Below are 19,430 nucleotides of genomic sequence, written 5' to 3' on the forward strand. Positions count from 1 at the left end.
GTTCTGTCAGTGTGATCATGTGATGTATCTGACCCCAGGAATGTGTCAATAAAGTTTCCCCTTCCTGGGACAATGAATTCACGGTGTTCTTATTTCAATTTCCAGGAGTGTATATACCTATATGATAGTGTACATTTTGAGAAACGCCATAGGTCCCATAACCTTGGGAAAATAGAATGGTCTCAGGAAACAACGGTCCTATGTGTGTTAGTCTATGACTGATAAGGAAATGTAATAACGAGACAAACCTTCTACTGGTACATTTATCGAAAGACTTGAAAGAGATGAGAAGATTAGTTGTGGGAACTAATGAAGGTAAGAGGTATTCGATTAAAGTATTCAGAGGGGTAATAAATGGTGCAGACGAATACCATACATCCAGAAAGAAAATGGGCCAGTATTAAAAAGCAGAGATAACGATGAGCTGCAGTAACGTCATTATCTCTCTCTTACTATTTTTCCTTTATATTTTGGCAGCAGTAGTACGTAACTGATTACTACTTCACACTTCTGTGTTTAAATATAATAAACGCTACAGTCGATTTATTTCCTCCGTTATTTACAGATGATCAAATTTTCGAAACAGATCTTGAAGCAGCTTTAGAATGAGAATCTTAAGAATAAAATAAGACTGTATTTCACATATAACCCAAACTGACCTTCACATTTTCCTTGCCTGTAAGATGTCAGCTAATATTTGGACCAATTTAGCCACTAATTTTTCTGAGTTGCTAGACATCATTAATTCAAGAACCAGACAATCTTGTAAATTTCAGCTAACTAAGTGAAATGCTTAAAGCAACATAAATCAAAAGGTCTTGGGAAGAAACGTTAATGAAATTTAATACAACAGTTGCACGTAGGGCAGCACACAACTGGTGACAAAAGAGGAGAGCAGAAGCAGAATACAGGCTGGAGGACTAAAATTTTTGGAACAGAGTCTAGCTTCTGCGGTAAGACAAACGAAAAAGAATATCGAAGGAAATATTGTGAAAGTAAATGCTTCATTGCAACTTATGAGGACAAAGAGATCAAATAGAAGACAGATACAAATAAAATCCTGTTTCATAAGATCTGTAACTTGGTATTTCTGAAAGTGTTATTAACACGATAGTCACAATAAATTCCGCGTGTGTAGCATGGTCTTATGTGTAAGGCTTTATCTGTGATGAGGTGTAACCACTTATGGCTATAGATTCGTGAATTTAAACTGCTTGTGATTAGCGACATTCCTAAATTAAAAGTATAGTTATCCACGAAGCTGTCGGAAATCTTTATCTTGATATTTGCATAATATTAACATGTTAAGCAGCAGTTTTGATCTTTGCCCTTCGTCCGTAGTCATGTCACGTGGCGACATAGTCTAAATTGGTTTTGAGCTGACTATCGACTGCAGCAACGGAATATATTTATTTCGCGCTCCTCGTCTTGTGAGCACTCTGAGCAATTGACGTGTTCCTTTAGAACAGGGCTTAACAACTGGCCGGTTTTGAGCGCGAGTACTCGCGTCTGCTCAGGCCCGTGCTCGCGAGCAGGTGCAAGGTCGCGGAGTAGGGAGGGAGGGGAGGGAGGGGAGGGAGGGGAAATGCGCGCGCACGTTTGAATAGGGCCGCAGCGTGCCTATTGAATTCGTGCCGACTGTGTAACGTTTAAAGTACTACGATCAGCTCTAACAGTCACTTCGCTGGTTAAGAATCATGTCAAGTCGCCGTTGTATAACCCCAACCATGCTTTCGCAGTTGAACCCCCACTGGGAGGAATTGTATATGTTTACAGAAAAAGATGGTGTTGCAAAATGTTTAGCATGTCACAAAACGCTGAATTCTTTTAGGAAATTTAATTTGCAGCGACATTATATGTCGTACCACGCGAAAGACTACGGAAGAGGAAAACGTGATGGACCAGATCGTGCACGGGAAGTTATTAAACTTAAAAGGAAGCTATCCGAAGAAGATCTGGACGACGAAGAAAAATCAACTGAGGCAGCTCTCAGAGTGAGCTACAAAATTGCTTTGCTTTTAGCAAAATCCCTGCGCCCCTTCACTGATGGCGATTTAATAAAAGAATGTTTGGTAGTTGCAGCGGAGCATTTGTGTCCATCTCAAATTGAACAGTTTCGGATTTTGCCATTATCTAACATGACCAGTATGCGTTGCATACAGGACATGGCAGACGACGTCCATAGCCATCTTGCAAATATCTGTAAAGATTTTATGGCGTATTCTCTAGCTCTGGACGAAAGTGTTGATATCACTGGAACAGCGCAGCTTGCCATATTTATTAGAGGTGTTAATAGAGATCTTCAGGTGAGGGAGGAGCTCCTCGATGTAGTAGCCATGAAGAACACTACAACCGGAGGTGATATTTTAAGTAGTGTTGAAGAAAGTGTTGAAAATATAGGATTGTCGTGGAATTCTTTAGTTTCAGTGTCTACAGACGGTGCACCAGCGATGACAGGGAACAAATCAGGTTTCGTTGCGCTGTTGAAGGAGAAAATGCAAAAACTGACCGTGCCGAACTAAATAAGGGGCGTTCAGTGTGTGATCCACCAGAAAAACTTATGTGCAAAGAGTATCACTCTAAAAAATGTGATGAGTGGTGTTGTTCGTACAACCAATTATATAAGGAAGCATGGGCTACAACACAGGCAATTTAAAAGCTTTCTTGAGGATGTAGAAAGCCAGTATGGTAGCCTGCCTTATTACAGCGAGGTCCGCTGAGTTAGTCGTGGCGAATGATTAAATCGATTTTTTTCCCTAATAGATGAGATAAATATGTTCATGGAAATAAATAACATGTGTGTTCCTGAATTGAAAGAGCCTTCATGGAACTGTGATCTCGCGTCCTTAGCAGATTTAACTAGCCATCTGAATGCTTTGAACATTTCACTACAAGGTAAGGATCTGCTAATTACTCATTTTATAGATCGAATACGAGCTTTTAAAATGAAATTTACACTTTGGGTGAGTCAGCTGGAAACAGGAAATCTAGCTCATTTTCCTAAATTATCATCCATGCAAGATGTTCACAAAGACTGTGAACGTTATTCACATAGTTTAGTTGCCTATAAGGAAGAATTTGATCAACGCTTTCAAGATCTGACAGCACTAGACAGTGATTTTGATCTGTTCTCCTCTCCATATTCAGCGAATATTGAAGAGATTCGTCCTGAGCTGCAACTAGAAATTATTGACCTGCAGTGTGACAGAGAATACAGAGACAAATTTCAGAACAAGAAAAACATTTTGGAATTCTACAGACACTTCCCTCAGGATAGATTTCCTCGTTTGTACAAACTGGCGGCTACAATAATATCAATGTTCGGTTCCACGTATGTTTGTGAACAACTGTTCTCTGCAATGAAATGTAACAAGACGCGCCTGAGAAACGCATTGTCTGATCGAAATTTAAACTGCTCGCTGCGCCTACAATGCGCAAGAACATTACTTCGAACATAGACGCAATTGTAAAGGCCAAAAAGTACAAGCTAACCGAGAATCCCACACTTCAGTGACACCTTTTATTGTGTAACAGTTCACAAATTAATACGAATGTAGATGCATACACTAAGTAAAATTATGTGGCACGTGTACATTCTCCTTTATTTGTTTCATTTGTCGCAGTAATAATTCGTGAGTGATATCCCTGCGGGTGGCCGCGGATTTACATTGACTGGCGGCAGCCGTTGTGTGCCCCACGTGACTCTCCCCACTCTCCGCTCTGGTCCGGTAGTGGGGGTAGCGTGCTCGCCCTGCTCCGTGCTCGCGCCTTGCTGCTCACAGCTTGCTCCGCGAACACGTATGTTGTGAAGCCCTGCTTTAGAATGTTGATTACAGTCGTGGAGATCAAACCAAGTCAGTTGTCCTTTTTCTTGGATCTAACGTGTAACGACGTGTTTTATCAAGAAAACGCAAGAAAGAGTCATGAGAAAGAGTGTGTTGGAAAACAAAGCACCCTTTTGGATATACGAGATCAGCGTAGGCAAGGGGTGGGGCAGGGAAGACGAAAATGGCTGGCAATCCCGCATCCACAATACAACCTGTATCTATTAGACAGTGGCAGAACAACTCTGAAGTACTTCTGGTAGAAAAAAAGAAGAAATTCTACAACAGTAGGTTAGGTAATACAGAACCTATTCTAGAGAAAGAAGTGAAAGAGATGCTGAAAAAAAAATAATGGAAACGCGAACATACCGGGAGGGTTCTGATGGAAGAGTGGAAATATGAGCCCCAAAAATGGAGAGATTTGTATGTCAATTGTTCACTCAGATTCGGAGAGGAGAGGAAATACGAAGAGTATGGTGTATATCATACATATTTCCTATCTATAAAAAAGAAAACAGGTAGCATCCAAGTAATTGTAAGGGGAATTAGTGTAATGGCATCTATCAGTAGATGTTCTAGTGCTGTAGTGCAAAACTGTTCGGTGAATGAGATTGAGGGAAAGATGCGAGAGGACGAGTCTGGTTTTAAAGTTGAGCAATCTGGTTGGGCACCCTGGTTGGGTAATCTGGTACGGATTGTATTATTAGCCTTAGACAAGAAAGTGAGAAGGACTGTTGTACGTTTTGATTCAATGATAATCGGTTTTAAAGTCGGCAGGAGTACCTGCTGTGTCAGTGAATGCAGGCCCATCTGAACCACTTTCGAAGTAGTCATTGCGAAGGGTGCTGCATCTAAAGGATATATTGAGTCGGGTTCCTCGCATAAGGCCAATGATATGTAATGCTACACTTCTTCAGAAGGTCAAACAAATTCCTTATTTTATCGCGGACAATAGACCTACATCGCGGAAATGAGGGCAATAAAGTTATTCAAACATTTTATGCGGAGTACGTTTTAAAAAGAACTCTAAACGGACCACAAAAGTGATGCTTCTATAAGATACCTATAGCTGAAGTTCCCTCTGCTCTGCGAAAGGTTCTCTCTCGCATCCAAATGGAGGGGATAAAGCTCGTTGGATTTTAAAACATCTCAGTCGTTCCACGCCATACGCCGCCAACTTATATTTCGCGGAAAGACCACAAAGATAAGATAAGAGAAATTAGGGCTCGTACAGAGGCATATAGGCAGGCATTTTTCCCTCGTTCTGTTTGGGAGTGAAACAGGGAGAGAAGATGCTAGTTGTGGTACGAGGTGCCCTCCGCGACGCACCGTATGGTGGATTGCGGAGTATGTATGTAGATGTAGATGTAGATGCAGATGTTGACTCTGTAAACCTCTGTCTTACTCGCACCTTGGCCGTCTTCGCCGCGCCCAAAACGGCATTCAGTTATAGCTAGAGAGGTGAGAGCTCTGGTGGATTTGAAGCACTCCAGTCGTGGGTCGTTTGAGGTTATCGGTTTTTATGCCTCTTTCCCGTCCTATATTTCCTTTCATGTCCAAAACTGGCTACATCTGTCGAGTAGTGGGGGGGGGGGGGAAGTTTTTGTTAAAATTTGAACGCACAAATGAATTTCTCACATCAGGTTCTACATTTCGTCATCTCCCTCAAGCAGTGCACTTCTCTGTCACACACAAAATAACATTCCCTTTTGTGGTGCGTTGAAGTTTTCATTAACCTTTGAAAGAACAACCAACGTTTCCGCCCTTTGTGGATCTTTTCCTTCCTCATCCACATTGATGTGTGAATTCTCAAGTTACCATACAATAACCCAAGTACAGTCGCACATGGAGTAAGGAAACTTAAATAAATAAATCTAACATTTCCCATTTCTCCTCGAGGATGCTTTAGAGCAGTCTCGCTAAGACAAGAATTTAGTATAGTAGAGTCTACACCGAGATGAGAAAACTTACGGGATACCACCTAATATGCGGCGTAGTGCAGCAACTCGACGTGGCGTGAACTCAAGAAGTCGTTAGAAGTCCTCTGCAGAAACACTGACCCATGCTGCCTCTTTAGCCTCTATATCTGCGAAAGTGTTGCTGGTGCTGGATTTTGTGCACAAACTGACCTCTCGATAATGTCCCATAAATGTTCGATGGGATTCATGTCAGACGAACTAATAGCCTAATCATCCGCTCGAAATGTCCAGGAAGTTCTTCAGACCTATCGCAATCAGTTGTGGTGCGGTGACATGGCGCATAGGCATCCATACAACATAAGGTCTACGAGTGGCTGCAAATGGTCTCCAAGTAGCCGAACGTAGCCATTTCTAGTCAATAACTGGTTCAGTTGTTTTGTAAACCCTCGTCGCTAGTTCCGTAAAGCCCTCGTCGCTACTGCTGTGGAGGCCAGTTGCCACTGTTGTTACCGTAGGCCGAGTTTCTGAGTTCGTGAAATGGCTTGTAGTGTAGTACACCGCTAAGAGAATTTCACCCTGCCGCTATAATACAGCTATGCCCCAGCGCCAGGTGACAGAACAGGAGAACGAAGGTTCTACAACACTCCAACAAATCAGTAAGAAAGTTACACAAATGAGTTAAAAAGGTTTACTTATCTCTGTGACTTGTCGAATAATGGTGTCTGCAGCACTGAAAGTAATATATCACAAAAAACGTCCTCAATGGCAGTGTGCAGACAGGGGTAGGTAAACTACACTGTACATAGCAAGTGCAATTTACAAGAACTGTCTGTTCACTTCTAACAAGGGAACCTCCCCATCGCACCCCCCTCCCCCCCTCAGATTTAGTTATAAGTTGGCACAGTGGATAGACCTTGAAAAACTGAACACAGATCAATCGAGAAAACAGGAAGAAGTTGTGTGGAAGTATGAAAAAAATAAGCACAATATACAAACTGAGTAGTCCATGCGCGACATAGGCAACATAAAGGAAAATGTGAGCTGAGGAGCGCCGTGGTCCCGTGGTTAGGGTGAGTAGCTGCGGAACGAAAGGTCCTTGGTTCAAGTCTTCCCTCCAGAGAAAATTTTAATTTATTATTTTCAGACAATTATTATCTGTCCGTTCGTCCGTCCGATGCGGTTGGCTGGTTGGTTTGGGGAAGGAGACCAGACAGCGAGAGGTCATCGGTCTCATCGGATTAGGGAAGGATGGGGAAGGAAGTCGGCCGTGCCCTTTGAAAAGAACCATCCCGGCATTTTGCCTGGAGCGATTTAGGGAAATCACGGAAAACCTAAATCAGGATGGCCGGACGCGGGATTGAACCGTCGTCCTCCCGAATGCGAGTCCAGTGTCTAACCACTGCGCCACCTCGCTCGGTGATCCGTCCGATGCGATCACTTTTTTGGGAGTGATTATCACATCCAAAAGAAACCTAAATCGGGCAAGGTAGAAGAACCTTTTTACCTATTCGCCAAGTTTACAAGTTAGGTGGGTCGACAACATATTCCTGTGACGCACATGCCGTCACCAGTGTCGTATCGAATATATCAGACGTGTTTTCCTGTGGAGGAATCGGTTGACCTATGACCTTGCGATCAAATTTTTTCGGTTGCCATTGGAGAGGCACGTCCTTTCGTCTACTAATCGCACGGTTTTGCGGTGCGGTCGCAAAATACAGACACTAAACTTATTACAGTGAACAGAGACGTCAATGAACGAACGGACGGATAATTTCGCGAAAATAAACTTTTCACTCTAGGGGAGACTTGAACCAAGGACCTCTCGTTCCGCAGCTGCTCACGTTAACCACAGGACCACGGCGCTCCTCAGCTCACCTTTTTCTTGATGTTTCTTATGTTGCGCATGGACTACTCAGTTTGTATATTTTGCTTATTTTTTCATAGTTCCACAAAACTTCTTCCTGTTTTCTCGATTGATCTGTGTTCAGTTTTTCAAGGCCTATCCACTGTGCCAACTTATAACTAAATCTGAGGGGGTGCGATGGGGAGGTTCCCTTGTAAGAGCTCACTAAACGACATTCCCTTTCTAAGCCCTGGACGATGAGCTATAACCAAGTGACCGAGAGCTGCTCTTTTGTCTGTCCATTGTCATCCGGGCATTGGAGAATTTTTCTCGGCTGGCAATTGACCGAGGCAAAGTCGATATCTTCATCCTCAGTGTCGCCCTTGGCGATGGTGGAACTCGCGTAAGTGGCGAGTCTCTATGGCACTGGCACCAGAACGCATCTTTGCCCCTGTGGTGCTTTTGCCCTGGTCGTCTCTTGTTCGGAGGACACAACAGATGGGACCATAGGACCCAGTCCATTCCATGTAAATACAGCCCACACCATTGTGGAACCAGCACCAGCTTGCACAGCGCCTTGTTGACAACTTGGGTGCATGGGTTCATGGCGTCTGCTCCACACTCGAACCCTACCATCAACTCTTACCAACTGAAATAGTGACTCACCTTATCAGGCCACGGTTTTCCAGTCGTCTAGGGTCGTATGGTGCCACCGCCTTGACTAGGAGATCACTCATTTCGTCAATCTGTGTGAAATGATCAACAGTCACGCTTGATACTTCATGTGACTGCAATTTTTGGCACTCTTTCACATATTCTGGCGGAAAACATATAAATAAATCCTGAAAAAATACGACTGGTGCATAATGACAGGAAACATGTGAATTTTTTCTTGTTAGCATCTGTATTCTCACAAAACTTATCGATTTAACTAATTGTTTGAATGTTTCAGTAAACCAAGAATTGCGCCAAACATTAAGTGCTGTGTCATGTGTAATGTCAAAGGAAATAAAAAATTTTCTTCTGAAATAAGCCGCAGATCAATACGGTGAATAATATTTTCTGTCTCTGTCCACAGGAGCAGGAAAGGCCTACCCCTGTCTTCGCAGTGATGGTCGAGGTAAGTTCATCAATGCATTTTACAAAGCTACTCGTACACAGCACAGTGGTTAGCACACTGGACTTGAAACCGTACCAGATTTAGGTCTCCCGTAGCTTCCCTTAACCGTTCACCGCAAATGTAGGAATACATTCTTTGAAAATGACACGGGTGGGTGGGTGGAGATAAAGCCCCGCAATTTTCAGTTTTTCTAACATTGTGGTCAATGAGAAGTAGATTTTCCTGCGAATTAAAATTGAAGTCATAGATTGGGTTATTTGCTAAACCCCATCAAAATTCCAGCTGTCTCATTATTAATTACCGAAGAAATTACAATTAAGTAATTAAAATGCGGGGTTTTACTCCACAAAGTGGGGCGAAGCTCGGCAGTATGGGTTTTTGCATGACAGAGTCTGAGCTGTCTAGATAGCTAGCAAATATTGTTATTTGATAGGTCCTCAGAAAAAAGTTATTACGTTTTGGAACTGTGCTGTGTTCATCCCTGTGGGTTTTGACTGTTTCATTATCACATTGTCAGTGCTACTGAGCGATTCTTCGTGTGTCTCAGTAAATCTGTAGGCACCTGGCAGTTTTTTGTAAAATGCTCATTCTGTTGTGTACGACTTCGTACACAATAGTAAGGGGAGGTGAGTTACAGAGTAGTGACGTAACTGTCATCGTAGGAAAGCTGGACGGTAGCAGAAATGACTGGCGAAGGTAATGCAGTAAACAGAAGCTTTATTTGACCTGTATTTCTCCAAGCATACGAAAACTCATTTCCCTAAATCATTCCAGGCAAATGCTGGGATGGTTCCTTTGAAAGGGCACGGCCGATTTCCTTCCCCATCCTTCCCTAATCCGATGAGACCGATGGCCTCGCTGTTTAGTCTCTTCCCCCAAACAACCGAACCAATAAATCCAGGTATCACACTGTCAACAAGAATGAGGGTCTCTGCGCTTTAGCCCGAACGATAGAATTCCTGTACTAACGACGGAGTTGAAGCAAAGAGGCTCCAAGTGTGAGAGGACTGTCTCGCTGCCGCCGGCCATGTTATACTGCGGCGGCAGAGGGCGCTCGTGGTCCATAGCGGCTGTATGCGTGGCTTTATGGGCGTTCTCCATTGGAACTACCGGATATCACACGGCCACTATCGGCGTCTGACGAGACTTGCAGTTCTGTCGCCAACTTTGATGACTGTGGGGTGATATCGATACGTGATACGAGGGTGAGTCAAAAGAAAACCTTAAATATTTTTTAAAATATTATTTATTGTGCAGAAGTGGTACAAAGCTGTATCACTTTTCTACATAATCTCCCCCCCCCCCCCTCCTCGCTCAATGTAAGTCCTCTAGCGCACACAAAGTGCATACATTCCTTTGGAAAAAATTCTTTTGCTGGTCCGCGCAACCACTCATGCACCGTATGGCTAACCTCTTCATCAGAACTGAACGTCTTTCCTCCAGTTGCGTCTTTGAGTGTTCCAGACATATCCAGACATATGGAAATCACTTGGGTCAAGCACTTGTGAGTATGGTCGATGAGGAAGACACTAAAAATGCAGGTCTGTGATTGTTGCAACTGTTGTACGGGCACTGTGGGGCCTTGCATTGTCATGTTGCAAAAGTACACCCGCTGACAGCTATCCACGTCGCTTTGAATTGATTGCAGGCCGCAGATGATTTTTTAGGAGATCTGTGTAAGTTGCACTGGTGACAGTGGACCCTCTAGCCATGTAATGCTCCAAAATGACGCCTTTTTCGTCCGAAAGAGAGTCAGCATTGCCTTCCCTGCTGATGGTTCTGTTCGAAACTTCATCAACACGTCGTTCTCTCATTTCAGGAATGAGCTGCCGTGGCACCCATCTTGCAGAGACTTTGTGAAACTGGAGCACATCATGCATAATGTGGTGTGCTGACCCATGACTAATCTGTAAACATACTGCAATGTCATTCAGTGTCACTCGGTGGTTTTCCTTCACTATGGCTTCAACTGTTGCTATCTTCTGTGGAGTCACAACTCGTTGTGCCTGACCTGGACAAGCAGCATCTTCCACTGAAGTCACACCATTTGCGAACTTCCAACTCCATTCGGACTTGCTTCTGTGACAAACATGCATCACCGTACTGAATCTTCACACGTCGATGAATTTCAATAGGTTTCACACCTTCGCTACGCAAAAACCGAACAACAGAACGCTGTTCTCCCCTGGCGCAAGTCGCAAGTGGGGCGGCCATCTTTATACTGATACTGCGACGGTATGTGTGCATCTGCACTATGCTGCCACTTACAGGACACTCTGCGCTGTTTGTAGCACGCTTACCAACTTACACGATAACGGCACGAAATTTCGATTTGTTATTACAAATTTGAGGTTTTCATTTGACTCACCCTCGTACCAAAACTTCATAGCTTTGTATTACTTTTACTGTTAAGTATTACACTTTTGTTGGCTTACATAAGGTTCTTGCTTTATAGCAATTCCATCTGGTAGTGAAACAGGTACAATGAGTTCGACCAGCTCTACCAGGTTTCTCTTCCACAACATCCAGTACCGAAAATAAAGCTAGTGTTGTCTTATTAGATTAAATCCACTGTAAATTAACAGTAACATTATTATACAATATAACAAACATTTTCAGGTGTTGTCTTCCAAAATTTTTGTCAGCATGTGAGAAAAAAATAAATATGATAATACTGTAGTGAAAACACACACATTGGTCGCATTTGTGACTGAAAACAAATACAATCTACACATTGTCATTAAATCACTAGGTAATTTCTGCTCGCACTGTATCTCTCTCAGAGATTACAATAGCCCAGCAGAAATACTCGCCCTTAACAAAGTAAAATTCTCACTATACCAATCCATAACACAAGCATCTTCTGCAAGTCATTTTGTGTATCAGGAAACGAAATTTGGAACGATCTTCCTCAAAACATCGGAGAAATTGAATTTCTTTCAAACGGCAAAAGAAAGGTAATGGCCCACTTTCTATCACAAGAGCTATTCCTTCTTATTTGCTGCTCACTCTTGTTACCCTCCCTCCACCACGAATTCTTCCACCTCCCTGTCAGCAAAATCCTCTACTGAATGTCTCTTCCTTCTTAATAGCGATTGTTCCAGTCATTTAAGTTTTCTTCTCTTTCGTTATCTTATCCAGCTCTGATGATACTAAACACAGTTTCAAATGTGCTAAACTAATCAATATTATTGTTATTCTTAACGCCTTTTATTATTATTATATTATTATTATTGTTATTATTCGTGCCAGTTATTGTATTTCACGATGAAGTAGTTCACGCGGGAACGGCTGGGTGACAGTGACCATTGGACACTGACTTCCACCCCACTCTCACTGTTGAAATACTTCTGCATCTAAATTATGTATCTAGCCCATCAAATACACATTTTAGCACTACTGATGTAACTTACGTGTTATCTGAGTTCGATTTTTGTACCAAACTTATAGACACCAGAATATGTTTAGAGTTGAACTACACATGGCACTACTGCTGATCTACCTTACAGGTTAAAGTGCACTTGTTGGCAAGAATAGTTCGATTTTTGCACCAAAAGGAACAATGTTATCCTCACATCTAAACTGCCTATATTATTTGTCAAAACCTCATCTTAGTTCAACTAAAACCGATTTCAAAATAAGTAAAACACTATGATGAACTCCATGACAAAGTAAAATCTTTGTGCCGCAGTACAAAACGTTTGTCTTCTTCACTAATAATCCAAATTTACACTACCGCACAATGGAGACTACATGACAGTTTGTCCCACCATACCTCGCCATATGACAGCAAAATTGTAACAAATTGCCCCATATGTCACCATGTTACAGCAAACTTGTAAAAAATTGACACTGTTAGAGTAAAATTTTAACAAACTGCCACATACATCGACATTTCACAGCAAAATTGTCTTCCTACTTTACATTTTCTATTCCATTACACACTATTATTCCTTATTGGAAAAAATATGTGCTACCCTGCACCACTGAGTTCACAGACTCCTGTTTAAATCTAGGCCTATGAATTGTTATCAAGAAGTAAATAAGAGTGTTTTTACTGTATAGAACAAGGACATTCATAGAAAAGAGATTCTACATTGGCTAAAAAAGTCTGTTTTGATATAACACAAGGACAAGACACAACAGTAAAAGAAGAACGTAGAAAGAAATATTGGACTTATACCGTAAGCAGCAAGCAGCATGATCGAAGTAGAGACACGAAGTATTTGGTTTGCAGAACATAGCCCATCTTCTTTTGCTTGGGTCAGTCTTTTGTTTATTACTTCTTTACATGTACTGCAGCGAGGAACATCCATTTTTGTTGAATTACAAGTGGTAACATACTTGTTAAAACTTTGAGCCAAGTTACTTTGTGCATACTTAGATATCTGTTTCCTGTTGAAACTGTTAAATATTGTGTCGTACTGTGGCTAGGATTTGCATGGCCCAGGACCAGGTGTTCGAAAATCTTAGCTGAGGGTAGGTGTACTGTTTGGACCATTTCGCTGTCACGTATTAATACTCCAGCTTATGAGTCTGATTTGTTTAATTTTGGTCAAATGTCATTTACAGGGCCAGCTGGAGGCTGTTCAACATCTCGAGCATCGTAACCCTCTGTTATCTGTAATTACAGGTGGAGCTGTGGATCGGTGCTGGTGGCCACTCCCGCCAGAAGGGTCGGGGGACGCTGAACAGAAGAGCTGGTGGCCAGGTAAGAACTCACTATATTGGTCCTCATGGCACTTGTGTTTAGTAGTACACAATTTTTATTTTCCGGCATCTTATCGAGTCACCATCAGTACAGAACTAAATCCGCACCTGCCATGGATATACTTATCATAGTAGATGTAGTTTCCTCCTCTATTACAGGTGCACAGATTCCCTTCATGTCTCTGGTGATATTAAGGATTGGATTGGATTGTTTGGGGGAAGAGACCAAACAGCGAGGTCATCGGTCTCATCGGATTAGCGAAGAAAGGGGAAGGAAATCGGCCGTGCCCTTTCAAAGGAACCATCCTGGCATTTGCCTGGAGCGATTTAGAGAAATCACGAAAAATCAGGATGGCCGGACGCGGGATTGAACCGTCGTCCTCCCGAATGCGAGTCCAGTGTGCTAACCGCTGCGCCACCTCGCTCGGTATTAAGGATTGAAAAAGCCAAACAAAAACTTTACATACTAATTGCGAACTGTAAAGTAGAATGTAGTGAGTGAGGTGTTGGGGAGCAGAAAGGGAGCAGTAAGTCGAATTGTGGAGGAAGGTGTAGCACAGAGAGGCAAAAAAAAAATATGGTTCAAATGGCTGTGAGCACTATGGGACTTAACATCTAAGGTCATCATTCCCCTAGAACTTAGAACTACTGAAACCTAACTAACCTAAGGACATCACACACATCCATGCCCGAGGGAGGATTCGAACCTGCGACCGTAGCGGTCACGCCTTTCCGGACTGAAGCGCCTAGAACCGCTCGGCCACAACGGTCGGCCACAGAGGGGGGCAACAGGCTTTGCCTTTACGTAGTGTAAGTATGCAGTGCAGCTAATACAAATCTGCGGTTTGAATTTTCATGAAAGCAGCAGTGTGCGCGATGCACTTTGTGTTATCGCAGGGTGACTATTATTGAACTACAATATATGAAATAAATTGATCATAACTTCTGAACAGTGTGCGTTAGGACTTTCAAACTGCACGGTTGGCCGCGGAGCATGACGGGAATTAGTATGCACATGCATTGTTTGATTTAGCGACGAAGCCCACTTTCCTTTGGATGGGTTCATCAGCAAGCAAAATTGGCGCATCTGGAGGACTGAGAATCCGCATTTCGTGATCGAGAAGTCTCTTCACCCTCAATGGGTGACTGTGTGGTGTGCAATGTCCACCCACGGAACAATCGGTGTGATATTTCTTGATGGCAGGGTAACTACCGAACGGTACGTGAACGTTTTGGAAGATGACTTCATCCCCATTATTCAAAGTAATTCTGATTTCGACAAGATGTGGTTCATGAGCTGTACCCCATCGAAGCTGGAGAAAGATGTCCTGCCAGAGCACTTTGGGGACCACATTCTGACTCTGGGGTACGCAGAGGCCACTGGCATGGGCCTCGATTGGCCGCCATATTTTCCGGATCTGAACATGTGCGACTCCTTTTTGTGGGGCTGTATTAAAGAAAAGGTGTACAGCCATAACCCCAAAGCCAACGCTGAGCTGTAAACAGCTATTCAGGAGGTCATCGGCAGTATCGATGTTCCGACACTTCAGCGGGTCATGCAGAATTTCGCTATTTCTCTGCGCCACCTCATCACCAATGATGACAGGTATATCGAACATGTCATAATCTAAATCCGAATATCTGTAGTGACGTTTACATGTTGAATAAAGTGTGTGCACGCCGCAGCTTGTAACTAATTTACTACTTTTCATATAGTTCAATAATTGTCGCCCTGTATGAAGTGAAAAACACTACCAGTATTTAGGTAGCAGCTATCAAAATCAATGCATAATTAGAAGAAGGTACAAATACTGCTTACGACATGAATAGAAGAATACTTACAGTTTCTTAATATTTGGGTGTCACACATTTTAAGAAAACTGCAGTTATCTAAAGTATGAATAAAGAATAAGAATGAAGAAATAAATCAAGAACGAAACAGCAAAGTTCTCTGAAGCTTCGGCTACACTAACAGTTTCACTATCGTACATAACTATGTTCTCAGACTGGTCACTCTTATCTGATGTGAGGATTTCGAAAAAAGCACTCCGTCTTCAGGCCACAAGTAGCCCATCGGGACCATCCGACCACCCAGTCAGCTGAGGATGCGGAGAGGAGGGACGTGTGGTTAGTACACCGCTCTCCTAGTGGTTATGATGGTTTTCTGTGACCGGAGCCGCTATTACTCGGTCGAGTAGCTCCTCAATTGGCATCACGAGGCTGAGTGCACCCCGAAAAATGGCAACAGCACATGGCGGCCTGGATGATGACCATTCCAAGTGCCGGCCACGCCCGACAGTGCTTAACTTCGGTGATCTGACGGGAACCGGTGTATATATTGCGGCAAGGCCGTTGCCCCGGATTTCGAAAGGGAAATTATTATTTCTATTACATCATTGTGTCTCCGGTACGCTTCCACAAGGTGATGTATCTTTTTACAGTTCCTTTTCCAGTCTTCCTCAGTAACAGACTCAAAGGAAGCATGTATGAGATTCAACTGATTTTGAGAATCATGTGTTCAACTTCGTACACAACGGTAAGGGAAGGTGTGCTACACAGAGGTGTGGGGTCTGTGGTTCTTGGGAAGGCTGGAGAAGAGCAGAAATGATTAGCTAACAGATTAACACAGCAAACAGAAGATTTACTTAATTAGTATGCCTTCAATCGAACCAAGATTCGTTGCTCAAAGCGAAGCGAGAAAGAGATTCCAGCTATCACATTGTCCACAAGAAAAAGACTCTCTGCGCTCAAGCATGAACGATGAAGACGGAGCCGCAAACCGAGCGAGGTGGCGCAGTGGTTAACACACTGGACTCGCATACGGGAGAACGGTGGTTCAAAACCGTGTCCAGCTATCCTGATTTAGGTTTTCCGTGATTTCCCGAAATCGCTTCAGGCAAATGGTTCCTTTTATTCGCCATACTTGCTTAATCCGATGGACCAATGACCTCGCTGTTTGGTCCCTTCCCCTAAAATCAACCAATCAACCAACGGAGCCGCAACCAGGCAGCATCATGTTTACGAAGTGATTCCGAATACGAGTGTACTGAGTCGCCGTCGCCAGCCTACCTACGTGTATCGTACTGTCAGGGGACACTTGTGGTACCGAGCTGTTAGAGGCGTGTCGCCGCTGACGCGAACCATTGGGTTCAGAAATGGTTCAAATGGCTCTGAGCACTATGCGACTTAACTTCTGAGGTCATCAGTCGCGTAGAACTTAGAACTAATTAAACCTAACTAACCTAAGGACATCACACACATCCATGCCCGAGGCAGGATTCGAACCTGCGACCGTAGCGGTCGCTCGGTTCCAGATTGTAGCGCCTAGAACCGCACGGCCACTCCGGCCGGCTAACCATTGGGCTTGCCATATCCTGCGCGACCGCTGTCGGTGTCTAAAGGAAACGTGCGATTCCGTTTCTATGATACCCTTGGGGTGCTATCGATAAGTGACACTCTTAAGGGTACATGTCTCCCGTACTATTGCACATGCTAAAGACTGGCCGACATAAAACTAAACGAGCCAGCTTGCAAGGCGGAAATGCTTTACATCAAAGAGTAACCTTTGTACTCGCCCAACGTCTTCATCTACATCTACGTGATTACTCTGCTATTCACAATAAAGTGCCTGGCAGAGGGTTGAATGAACCATCTTCAAGCTGTCTCTCTACCGTTCCACTCTCGAACGGTTGGTTGTTGGGATGTGTAAGGGGGGACTAAACAGCTAAGGTCATCAGTCCCCACTCTCGAACGGCACGCGGGAAAAACGAGCACTTAAATTTTTCGGTGCGAACCCTGATTTCTCTTATTTTATTGTGATGATCATTTCTCCCTATGTAGATGGGTGGCGACAGAATGTTTTCGCAATCGGAGGAGAAAACGTGATTGAAATTTCATGAGAAAATCCCGTCGCAACGAAAAACGCCTTTGTTTTAATGATTGCCACTCCAATTCACGTATCATGTCTGTGACACTATCTCCCCATTATCTCACGATAATACAAAACGAGCTGCCCCTCTTTGTACTTTTTCGATGTCATCCATGAGTCCCACCTGATGCGGATCCCACACCGCACAGCAATACTCCAGAATAGGGCGGACAAGCGTGGTGTAAGCAGTCTCTTTAGTAGACCTGTTGCACCTTCTAAGTTTTCTGCCAATGAATCGCAGTCTTTGGTTTGCTCTACCCAAAATATTATCTATGTGATCGTTCCAATTTAGGTTATTTGTAATTTGTAATACCTAAGTATTTAGCTGAATTTACAGCCTTCAGATTTGTGTGACTTATAGCGTAATCGAAATTTAGCTGATTTCTTTTAGTACTCATGTGAATAACTTCACAATTTTCTTTATTCAGGGTTAATTTCCACTTTTCGCACCATACAGATATCTTTTCTAAATCATTTTGCAAGTCGTTTTGATCATCGACGACTTTACAAGACGATAAATGACAGCATCATCTGCAAACAATCTAAGACGGCTACTCAGATTGTCTCCTATTTAGTTAATATAGATCAGGAACAATAGAGGGCCTATAACACTTCCTTGGGAGACGCCGGATATTACTTCTGTTTTACTCGATGACTTTCCGTCTATTACTACGAACTGTAACCTTTCTGGCAGAAAACCACGAATCCAGTCGCACAACTGAAGCGATACTCCGTAGGCACGCAGTTTGGTTAGAAGACGCTTGTGAGGAACGGTGTCGAAAGCCTTCTGGAAATCTAAAAATATGGAATCAATTTGACATCCCCTGTTGATAGCACTTATTACTTTTTGAGTATAAAGAGCTAATTGTGTTTCACAAGATCGATATTTTCTGAATCCGTGCTGACTATGAGTCAATAAATCGTTTTCTTCGAGGTACTTCATAATGTTCGAATACAGTCTATGTTCTAAAACCCTACTGCAAATCGACGTTAGTGATATAGGCCTGTAATTCAGCGGATTACTCCTAGTTCCCTTTTTGGGTATTGGTGTGACTTGAGCAATTTTCCAGTCTTTAGATACGGATTTTCCTGTGAGTGACTGGAAAAAAGCACAGGTTGTTCTTGTATATAAGAAGGGTAAAAGAATGAACCTGCAAAATTGCGCATCAATATCCCTAACATCCGTTAGCTGTGGTATCATTGAACGCATTTCCAGTTCGAATATAATAAGTTTTCTTGAGACCGAAAATCTTACATCCACAAAAAGTACGGTTTTAGGAAGGATCACTCGTGTGAAACTCAACTTGCCATTTTATCTCGTGATAGAGTGCGAGCTACGGATGAAGTACAGGAGGCAGAATCCATATTTCTAGATTTCCAGAAAGCGTTTGCCACAGTGCCTCATTGCAGGCAGTTGAAGAAGGTACGAGCATATGCAATAGGTCCACATATATGTGAGTGGCCCGAAGACTTCTTAAGTAATAGGATCCTGTATGTTGTCCTCGTCGGCGAATGTTCATTAGAGACAAGGTGTGGTCAGAAGTACCCCAGGGAATTTTGATAGGACCGGTATTATTCTCTATATACACTCCCGGAAATGGAAAAAAGAACACATTGACACCGGTGTGTCAGACCCACCATACTTGCTCCGGACACTGCGAGAGGGCTGTACAAGCAATGATCACACGCACGGCACAGCGGACACACCAGGAACCGCGGTGTTGGCCGTCGAATGGCGCTAGCTGCGCAGCATTTGTGCACCGCCGCCGTCAGTGTCAGCCAGTTTGCCGTGGCATACGGAGCTCCATCGCAGTCTTTAACACTGGTAGCATGCCGCGACAGCGTGGACGTGAACCGTATGTGCAGTTGACGGACTTTGAGCGAGGGCGTATAGTGGGCATGCGGGAGGCCGGGTGGACGTACCGCCGAATTGCTCAACACGTGGGGCGTGAGGTCTCCACAGTACATCGATGTTGTCGCCAGTGGTCGGCGGAAGGTGCACGTGCCCGTCGACCTGGGACCGGACCGCAGCGACGCACGGATGCACGCCAAGACCGTAGGATCCTACGCAGTGCCGTAGGGGACC

The sequence above is a fragment of the Schistocerca nitens genome, chromosome 2 (genome assembly GCF_023898315.1).
Source record: "Schistocerca nitens isolate TAMUIC-IGC-003100 chromosome 2, iqSchNite1.1, whole genome shotgun sequence".
Lineage (NCBI taxonomy): Eukaryota > Metazoa > Arthropoda > Insecta > Orthoptera > Acrididae > Schistocerca > Schistocerca nitens.